The sequence below is a fragment of the Rhinatrema bivittatum genome, unplaced genomic scaffold, assembly GCF_901001135.1.
Source record: "Rhinatrema bivittatum unplaced genomic scaffold, aRhiBiv1.1, whole genome shotgun sequence".
Classification (NCBI taxonomy): Eukaryota; Metazoa; Chordata; class Amphibia; order Gymnophiona; family Rhinatrematidae; genus Rhinatrema; species Rhinatrema bivittatum.
The window spans coordinates 12,930-23,883 of NW_021820465.1; positions in this window are offsets into that span (position 1 = coordinate 12,930).

Sequence of the window (10,954 nt, forward strand, 5' to 3'; positions counted from 1 at the left end):
TATGTAAAATGGAGGAAGCTGAATAGTTCACACCAATTGGGAAACCAAAGGTCTTTCTGACTGCATATTCCCAACTGTTCTAATTAAAATATGCAAATGATCTCAGAATTGAGGAGGCAGGATCACATCCTAATGTTCTTTGCAAGGGAGGAGCAGGAGCTGGGAGTCATCCCTACCATAGATTTATTAAAAGGAAAGCAGCAAAGCCACTGACTCCGTACTCCTGCTCCTTGTTTAAGGAGGTTCTGAGAGGCTGCACCTTCCTCCCTCAGTTTATATCAGATAACAACAATAAACCTAGGGGGCATTGCTAGGTACTTCAGATATTCGGGGCACCTTCTCCTCCCTCCACAGACCTGAGCTGGACACTTGAGGACCTAGGGGACCACCTGATCCTCCCCATGTCTGCAAAGATTTGCCACCGCTGCCCCTGTACCAGCTCCTATCTCTCCTTCCTCTGTTCCTTCTGTTCTAGCATCCCCAGGTCAGTGGCAATGAACAATGTCCCAAGGGCTCACAGGGCCCTCCATGATGTGTGATGCACGCATGAGTCAATGTGAAACACCGTGGGAATGATGCAGTATAAGCTGCCTTGATGCATGCACTCTATTAATTGTGGCTGTGCGCATGTGTATTATGGGTGCACTGCTCATTTTTCCCACTGTTACAGAAATATGAGTGCAACAATCATCCACACCATTCGCTGATCTCTTCTTAAGGGGCTTCCAAGAGTCGGCTGAAGGCACAGCCTTTGGGTTACACAGATACCCATAAAGTATGAATACAGCATGAACAACTGAAGACTACATCTTGTAGACATTTAAAAAATGCAGTTTTTAATTTGATGTGGAAAACCAATTGACATTGAATCCTCTGGGAAAGAAAAGTGAATTACAATATAGTAAACCTCCTATACCAAAACAGCACTAACTGCCAGCACTCAAACAGTAACAACCCTCTCTATGAAAAGTTGATATTGCCAATAGTACACCAGGCCCTAAATCAGCAAAACACCTCCTACTAGGAAAACAGAACAAGCCAAGCTGCTATAGATCTCTACACAAAAGCTACATGCTAGCAGAATACCTCAGCTAGGTCACAAATGCAGAACACAGACCAACCCTCCCAGACAAAAAAAATAAAGAATCCATTAGGTATAAATAGAAATGAGAAGACAAACACTGAACTGGAAACTGCAACAAGCCAAACTGTATGTAGTGCAACAGTGGAAAAACAGAAACATCAACATTCCTCATAAAACATCAAACAATAAAATCAAGAAATATAAAACATAAATCATAATAGTAAAACCATACTAATAAAAAGAATAAATGTTTCAAAACAGCTGACAAATAGAATATTCAATTATTAAAAATTCATAATTTTTTTTAAATATCCCAAAAACCAATAAAATATTTCAGAATAGCAGACACATCAAATAACACCTAATAATTAAACAAATAATCCTTCACTCTCTATACCTGGGAACTTTTGATTTCCAGTCACCCTGAAATTGTTGTGGGTTCTTGCTTTGAAGTCCCTAAAAAGCAGAATACAAATTAAATAAATAAATAATGGGGGGGGGGGGGGCGGGGGGCATGTACAAACGTACTCCTCACTTGCATACACACACAGTCATTTACTCTCACACACATTCTCTCTCTCTCACGCACACATTCACACTCTCCCCCCACCTCCTCTCTTTGGCCACACAGCCCAAGGTACGCAGCAGTTTCCTGTCTTCCACCGCATGGACTGGCCGACATGGCAGCTTTCTCCCCTCAGCTGCGGAGCCCAGCCAATGCAACGCCCCCCTGTCTTTGACTGTGTGGGAGAGGAACCTAGTGGAGCACAGGCGGCCTTGATTCCCTCTAACCGCCCTTCATCCCAGAGCATTATAGAGCAGCAAAGCAATAAGTGATTGTGTAATGGAAGCCTGCTGCAGGATAAGTTGGTATGGGAAGAAATGAGCATGGCCACTGAGACTCGGGCACTGAACCTTAGAGATGGGCATGGGCCCTGCTATCACCCCCCCTGAATACAGGTATGAGGTGAGACCTTTGTATTGGACTAACTTAATATATTTCTTGACTAGCTTTCCGGAACTAATACTCCCTTCAGCCCAAAAACCTGTCAAGAAATGTATTACATTAGTCCACTTTAAGGGAATAAACTGAAATTTGTTTTCCTGTGCAGGCGGACTAACCAGGCAGCTTCACCACTCAGTTCACAGCAACAGAGAAGTACTTACGCTGCCACCTGCTGGCGGCAGCAGGGAAAATGACACGAACCTTCTTCCTTAAAGCTTCAATGCTAGAAAAGATAAACAAAACTATTAAGAGCCTGGTTTTTGGTTGTGATTTTTATTTCCATCCTGAGAAGGTTTTAGCGTTTAAAGTCTTTGACAGCTCTTCATGCTTGGCTGGCCCCACCATTGTGGATCTTAGTAAGTGAAGGAAAGTCCCTTGCTGATCACCATCTCAGCCTCATGCAGGCATCACACAAATACACATAAAATATGAATACAGCACAGACAGCTGAAGAGTGGATCTTCATCATACAGGTGTCATACAGATACCCATAAAGTATGAATACAGCATGGACAACTGAAGAGTGGATCTTCATCAGAGACCCATACAGGTGTCACACAGATACCCATAAAGTATGAATACAGCATGGACAACTGAAAAGTGGATCTTCATCAGAGACCCATACAGGTGTCACACAGATACCCATAAAGTATGAATACAGCATGGACAGCTGAAAAGTGGATCTTCATCAGAGACCCATACAGGTGTCACACAGATACCATTAAAGTATGAATACAGCATGGACAACTGAAGACTGGATCTTCATCAGAGACCCATGCAGATGTCACAAAGATACACATAAAGTACAAAAACAGCATGGACAGCTGAAAAGTGGATCTTCATCAGAGACCCATACAGGTGTCACACAGATACCCATAAAGTATGAATACAGCATGGACAGCTGAAAAGTGGATCTTCATCAGAGACCCATACAGGTGTCACACAGATACCCATAAAGTATGAATACAGCATGGACAACTGAAGACTGGATCTTCATCAGAGACCCATACAGGTGTCACACAGATACCCATAAAGTATGAATACAGCATGGACAGCTGAAAAGTGGATCTTCATCAGAGACCCATACAGGTGTCACACAGATACCCATAAAGTATGAATACAGCATGGACAACTGAAGACTGGATCTTCATCAGAGACCCATACAGGTGTCACACAGATACCCATAAAGTATGAATACAGCATGGACAACTGAAGTGTGGATCTTCATCAGAGACCATGCAGATGTGACACAGATGCACATAAAGTATGAACACAGCATGGACAACTGAAAAGTGGATCTTCACCAGAGACCCATGCACATGTCACAAAGATACACATATGTCCACAGCATGGACAACAGAAAAACTAATCTGGCAATCCTGTAATTTTTAATGTTAAATTTTTAATAAAAATATAATAAATAAATGTGCGTGTCAGGTGCACGGTTATTTTTTACATTGGGGGTACTAGCGAATAGTCTCATCAACATGGCATTTACATGTGATGAACGCTATTAGCTATGTACTGATCCCCATATTGCATCAGGGGTTATGGACGCACCTCCAACAGTGGGTTAAGCTATGCGCTAGCCAGAGCACACGGTATTGCATTGCCCTGAAAGTGATTTGATTCACTGATAGGGAAGGCACTGAACGGACTAGGATGCTGGAGACCCTGCTCCTTGTCCATGTCCCTTTATCCACTCAATTTGGATCCTCTAAACAAGTCCTTTAACCCCAATATGCGGATTTTATGTACATATACAGTAGGGTGTACATTGTGGTGTTTGCAGATATTAGTCTTTCAGCTTTGCTTTAAAAGTCCCATCTCAGAAGAGTGCATAAGAAGTAGCTGGAAGGAGGCTGAGTATGCCACTGATCTACCAGACAGGACTCATGCTGATAGATTTATTCTCACAATAAAAAGCTGCAACTTCCTCCTTCTTTCCTGAAATAACCTGAGAAAACAAACAAAAGAAATTAGTTGGGACAAACCCACAGAAGGGCTGAAATCTTGTTATGCAACCAGATAAGGTGGAGACTGAGAAGGGCTCAGGAGGGGTCCTGGGATTCCTGGCAGTGTGTGAAAGTAAATATCTAATTACACAGACACAAGCCAATGATATGTCAGCACTAAGTGTGCTAGGCTAATGAGATACTACAGGTGCCCAAATCACAAAGACAAATAACCCATTACACAGAGCATGACTGATGTGAGGTTGATCATTTCCACACTTGTAAAACCTGTCCCTGGATCTTTACAGGCAATAGTCAAACTGCTTGCATTGGTGCAAATTCCATAGGTACTTTTTAATCATGGGGTTTGCACCAATAATCAAAGCAAAATTATGCACTTAGGAGTGAATTTTCTCAATAAAAAATGATTTTGAAAAGGAGTGAATTTTCAAAGGAGTTATGCGTGCAAAATTAGCATGCATGTGTGTAAGTGCTTGTACTTACATACACGCTGTTTTATAAACAGCACAAGCACTTGCATATTTTCGGTTTCACACACACATTTACCTGGGCATAAAGGGGTGGTCCAGCAGTGTTCCTGGCTGGGGCCAAGAGGAGTGCGCATAAATTGCTATTTTATAAGAGGTTTATAAGTATATTTCTATGTTTTGATGTTCCTATATACTTGATGCCTTTGTTATAGTACATACATGTGGTGGACCGGTTCCGACAGGGGCTGAGTCATCGGTTTGTAAAGATAAAACTAATAAAGAAATTTATTAAAAAAAAAGAGGTTTATAAGAATACTCTAGGCAAAGTTATTTGCGCAATTGTGCATCTGCTAATTATCTCAGATCTGTCTGTTCTCTGCTGTGATTCGGTGGGAGGTCTGAGTGAACTGGGAGGAGTTCAAGGCGAAGAAACAGAAGGGTCTGGATGAGCTGGAGAAAGACTGGGAGAACTGGTAGAGGTATCAGCAAACTGGTGATTTTAATTAAGCGTGCGGCCTCTGCATATAAATCAGGGCTTTATGTCAGCAAGTTCCATTTTTTTGCACATAAAGTAGGTAGGAAGAGTGCATGCTTTCTATGCACTGCCCATAACCAAATCTGCGCACACCTGGTACATGCAGGTTATAAAATACTGCAGGAGATCTCCATGTAGCCGTATTTGAGCACATACGGGGCTGCGTGGTGTTGTTTGCGAGTTATCCTGTGTTCCACTTGTCGGTAACATCTTTCCTCTTAGCAAACAACTGTGCTGTATTCAGCTATGCAGAAGTATCGCTCTATGTCCTCAGGTCTGATTTATTTTTCATACTGTGGGTGGATTTTCGAGCTCTCCTAGTAAATACTGTATTACTCACTCCCAGACTTTCCCCAAGTCTCCCTGGCTAATAATATGTTATGGAGGTTTCCTCCAGAATCTTGTCCAAACCTCTTTTAAACCCCTGCTGTGCCCGTCACCTTCACCACATCCTCTGGCAACAGATTCCACAGCTTGATTGTGCGCTAAGTGAGAAAGCACTTTCTAGGATCTGTAAATCTTCTGGTTGTGTGTTTCATGGAGGGTCCCTTGTAGAAGTAGCCAGTCAGGTGCCGCTCACATTAACTGCTGTATATGACTGAGATCTCCACTGACTGCCCTGAAGCAAGAAAACTGATTCACCAACAGCACATTGATTGCATGATCTCAGCTGTGATTGCAGATCATAGCTTGCATCTCTTTTTCCTTTCCTCCTCTACTGGGAAATGGTGAACTAAGTACAAGTTTGAAACGTCTAAGCAGCAATAGAATAGCCAGGGCTCAGCCTTAGCGACTGTTCATTCAGGCATCTTTTGGAAAGATTCAGAGTTTGTTCTCCTCCCCTGAAATTCAGCAGAGGTCAGGGACATAGCCTGCCATGAAACAGAAACAGGGACTTCAGGTTCTTCTCTTTCCTGTCAGTGTCCAGTTCAAGCATGGCAGGTGCCCTGACTCCAGCCCATAGCAGCTGTAATGTTCAGGCCCTCCAACATCCCTTGGACAGTAAAGAATGGAGGTGGCCACATCAGTCCTGCAGCAGTCCTGGAAGACTGACCAGTGTGATGGAGCTCAGCACTCTTTGACAGATTTTCAATTTGGAAACTGCTCCATTGTCCACAGTTTCTCCCAGTAGCATCTGAGCAGGTCTGGAGATCATGGATACAGATTTCATGTGCTCAGCTCAGACATTCATCCATCCTTCATGGACAGAATAAGAATCAATTATAACTAAGAACATAAGAAAATGCCATACTGGGTCAGACCAAGGGTCCATCAAGCCCAGCATCCTGTTTCCAACAGAGGCCAATCCAGGCCATAAGAACCTGGCAAGTACCCAAAAACTAAGTCTATTCCATGTAACCATTGCTAATGGCAGTGGCTATTCTCTAAGTGAACTTAATAGCAGGTAATGGACTTCTCCTCCAAGAACTTATCCAATCCTTTTTTAAACACAGCTATACTAACTGCACTAACCACATCCTCTGGCAACAAATTCCAGAGTTTAATTGTGCGTTGAGTAAAAAAGAACTTTCTCCGATTAGTTTTAAATGTGCCCCATGCTAACTTCATGGAGTGCCCCCTAGTCTTTCTACTATCCGAAAGAGTAAATAACCGATTCACATCTACCCGTTCTAGACCTCTCATGATTTTAAACACCTCTATCATATCCCCCCTCAGTCTGAGAAATAATTACAATTATCCAGTCTGTGATGTACCCGTACAAAAACTAGAAGCTGAGCCTATCTTCCTTCCTTGTGCTTGTTTTTTCCTCGGTGGTCTCTTGGCCCTGCCTCAGGTCGTTGGTGGCTGCTTTTGCACCTGGTACTGGCATGCTTTGCGCATTGGGTGATGCTTACAGACAGATGGGCAGGCAGAGCAGTCAGCTCACCAGCGTCCATTGATGGTGCCAACACCACCCATTATAGGCACAGAGGTGGGAACGTGTATCTGTTGCCAAACTATTCTCCTCCCACCTTTAAAAATTCTTCATTCTAATAACAGGGATTTAGCCTCATGCCCTGAGCCTGTACTAAGAGCTAAAATCCCTGGCTAATCAGAAAAATGCAAAAGGGAGAAAAACAACACGTTTCCTCCAGATAAGTCTGCTCCACACCTACCCAGCATATTGACTCAGTAATGTACTCATCTCCTTGGCTGTTTGCCCTGGGCAAAATGACAGCACATGGATGGGGAGGAGAAGTAAAGAGACAGAAGAACCCAGCCAGGGCAACAAAGGCCTTGTCTAGGTTCGGTGTTGCAGTACTACACTATAACCACTAGAGGTCGATTTTGAGCCATATCTAATCTAGCAGCCTCTGGTCCTTTGGCAACTGAATCATTTCCTATTTCTGGCTGTTTGGCGGGCTCCCTCATTCCCTGGCTCCCTGCAGGACACCTGAACCTTCCTATCCTGCTTTTCTTCTCTAATCCCATCAGAGAAAAGGAGCCTCCTGAGGATACAGACCGAGCCTGCCATCCTAAAGTTATATTTTATTCATGAGAATATGAGAAGCCTCCTCACTCTCGCCCCAGCACTACCACTATCCTTACTCTGCACCTGCTATCTGCTGCTGATCTCTAACTGTACGATGCTATCCTAGTATGTCGTAGCCTGCCTAGGGTGAATTTCTTATTCAGAAAAGGTGGGTAATAAATAAATCATTAATTATCACACATGACAGGAGGTTTTGCCTGAAATTAATTTCCAAGGTGTCTTCAAATGTTTTGAAAACAAGGAAAGGAAGTGTAACTTTAATTTCCAGCCACGAACAGAAGCAGCCCAGCCACTCTCTGGCTATGCCTGAGCTCAGGTGTGATATGTAATGTGTACCATGGTGGTCAGGAAATGTGACCTGTTTATGATCATATATCACATTACACAGCAGGCCCATCCTCAGAGGGGCTTTGGGTTAAGGTCATATTCTGCCTTTGTTCTGTCAAATCTGGGCCTAGGATCTCCACTGTAACCAATAGCCTTCCTATTCTCATAAGAACTTAAGAACATTCAAGCCCAGCATCCTGTTTCCAACAGAGGCCAAAACCAGGCCACAAGAACCTGGCAATTACCCAAACACTAAGAAGATCCCATGCTACTGATGCAATTAATAGCAGTGGCTATTCCCTAAGTAAACTTGATTAATAGCAGGTAATGGACTTCTCCTCCAAGAACTTATCCAAACCTTTTTTAAACACAGCTACACTAACTGCACTAACCACATCCTCTGGCAACAAATTCCAGAGCTTTATTGTGCATTGAGTGAAAAAGAATTTTCTACGATTAGTCTTAAATGTGCTACTTGCTAACTTCATGGAATGCCTCCTAGTCCTTCTATTATTCGAAAGAGTAAATAACCGAGTCACATCTACTCGTTCAAGACCTCTCATGATCTTAAAGACCTCTATCATATCCCCCCTCAGCCGTTTCTTCTCCAAGCTGAACAGCCCTAACCTCTTCAGCCTTTCCTCATAGGGGAGCTGTTCCATCCCCTTTATCATTTTGGTTGCCCTTCTCTGTACCTTCTCCATCGCAATTATATCTTTTTTGAGATGCGGCGACCAGAATTGTACACAGTATTCAAGGTGCAGTCTCACCATGGAGCGATACAGAGGCATTATGACATTTTCCGTTTTATTCACCATTCCCTTCCTAATAATTCCTAACATTCTGTTTGCTTTTTTGACTGCCGCAGCACACTGAGCCGATGATTTTAATGTGTTATCCACTATGATGCCTAGATCTTTTTCCTGGGTGGTAGCTCCTAATATGGAATCTAACATCGTGTAACTACAGCAAAGGTTATTTTTCCCTGTATGCAATACCTTGCACTTGTCCACATTAAATTTCATTTGTCACATGGACGCCCAATCTGCCAGTCTCGCAAGGTCCTCCTGTTATCATCATATTACTTCTTCCTAAATTGTAGACCAGGCTTCCTGCTTACAGCTCTGAAATGGAAAAGGCAACTTTGTGGAAGCGACTTTCCATTCCTGTGCTTTAGAAGCAGCCATCTCTAGGGTGGAATGAGAAGCGAGAAAACCCCATTTCTTCTCAAGGTACCCTGGTTTAATAAATATCAAAAAAGACAGCAGAATTAGAAGAGGTACAGAGAAGGGCAACCAAAATGATAAAGGGCATGGAGCAATTCCCTATGAGGAAAAGCTGAAGAGAGTAGGGCTATTCAGCTTGGAGAAGAGACGGCTGAGGGGGGATATGATAGAGGTTTATGAAATAAAGAGTGGAGTAGAACAAGTAAATGTTAATTGGTTATTTACTCTTTCAAAAAGTACAAAGACCAGGGAATACACAATGAAGTTCCAATGTGACACATTGAAGGCAAACAGGAGAAAATATTTTTTAACTCAACACATAATTAAAATCTGAAATTTGTTGTCAGAGTATGTGATGAAAGCTGTTAGTTTAGCTGGGTTTAAAAAAGGTTTGGACAACTTCCTGGAGGAAAGGTCCATAAACCATTATAAAAGCAAACAGAATGTTGGGAATTATTAGAAAGGGAATGGTGAATAAAACGGAAAATGTCATAATGCCTCTGTATCGCTCCATGGTGAGACCGCACCTTGAATACTGTGTACAATTCTGGTCGCCGCATCTCAAAAAAGATATAATTGCGATAGAGAAGGTACAGAGAAGGGCTACCAAAATGATAAGGGGAATGGAACAGCTCCCCTATGAGGAAAGACTAAAGAGGTTAGGACTTTTCAGCTTGGAGAAAAGACGACTGAGGGGGGATATGATAGAGGTGTTTAAAATCATGAGAGGTCTAGAACGGGTAGATGTGAATCGGTTATTTACTCTTTCAGATAATAGAAAGACTAGGGGGCACTCCATGAAGTTAGCATGGGGCACATTTAAAACTAATCAGAGAAAGTTCTTTTTCAGTCAACGCACAATTAAACTCTGGAATTTGTTGCCAGAGAATGTGGTTCGTGCAGTTAGTATAGCTGGGTTTAAAAAAGGATTGGATAAGTTCTTGGAGGAGAAGTCCATTACCTGCTATTAAGTTCACTTAGAGAATAGCCACTGCCATTAGCAATGGTTACATGGAATAGACTTAGTTTTTGGGTACTTGCCAGGTTCTTATGGCCTGGATTGGCCTCTGTTGGAAACAGGATGCTGGGCTTGATGGACCCTTGGTCTGACCCAGTATGGCGAGTCTTCTGTTCTTAGCTATGTTTGTACAATGCTATGCAGCGCTACCTGAATGTTTAATGGTATTATGTAAAAAAAATACACCACTGACAGTCACCCTGAGGAAAGGAATGGGATGGAAAATAGAAACATAGCATTGGCAAGGTAAGCTTTACATATACACACACACACACACACACACACACACACACACCTGGTGCTCTCCCTTACCAGGATGTGAGCTATTTGTTTTGACAGCGAAACTCTTTTATTTTTAATCGGATCTACCCTTGTTTGCCCTGAGCAAGGAAAGCAGCTGTCGTTCTCATTTCAAACATCTACGGACTGAAACTATCAGGCTTTGCAATCAGGGCTCGCAGGGGCGATGAACTGGGCCAAGGTGCTCTGCGGGACCTTAGTAATGCGGACAGCTGCTTCCTTAAACGCCTGCGGGCCTCCTCTCGCCCTGGCCCGTGCACTGAAAGATTGCACGTCCTAAAGCGGAGCAGCAGGGCACAAAGCCCCCCCCCCCGCCAGCCCGGAGCTGCTGCTGCTCTGCCTGGGGGGAGCCAGGCCATGCACCCCCGCCACGTGCACCTGCCTGACAGTCCGGGGGGGGGGGGGAAGCCGCCTGGGCGGTCACGTGCCGTGCCGTGCGGCGCCGCCAATGGGAGGCGGGCGGGGCGGGGCCGCAGCCTGGCCGCTTGCGGGTGGGTTTGGAACGTTGGGAGGCGCAG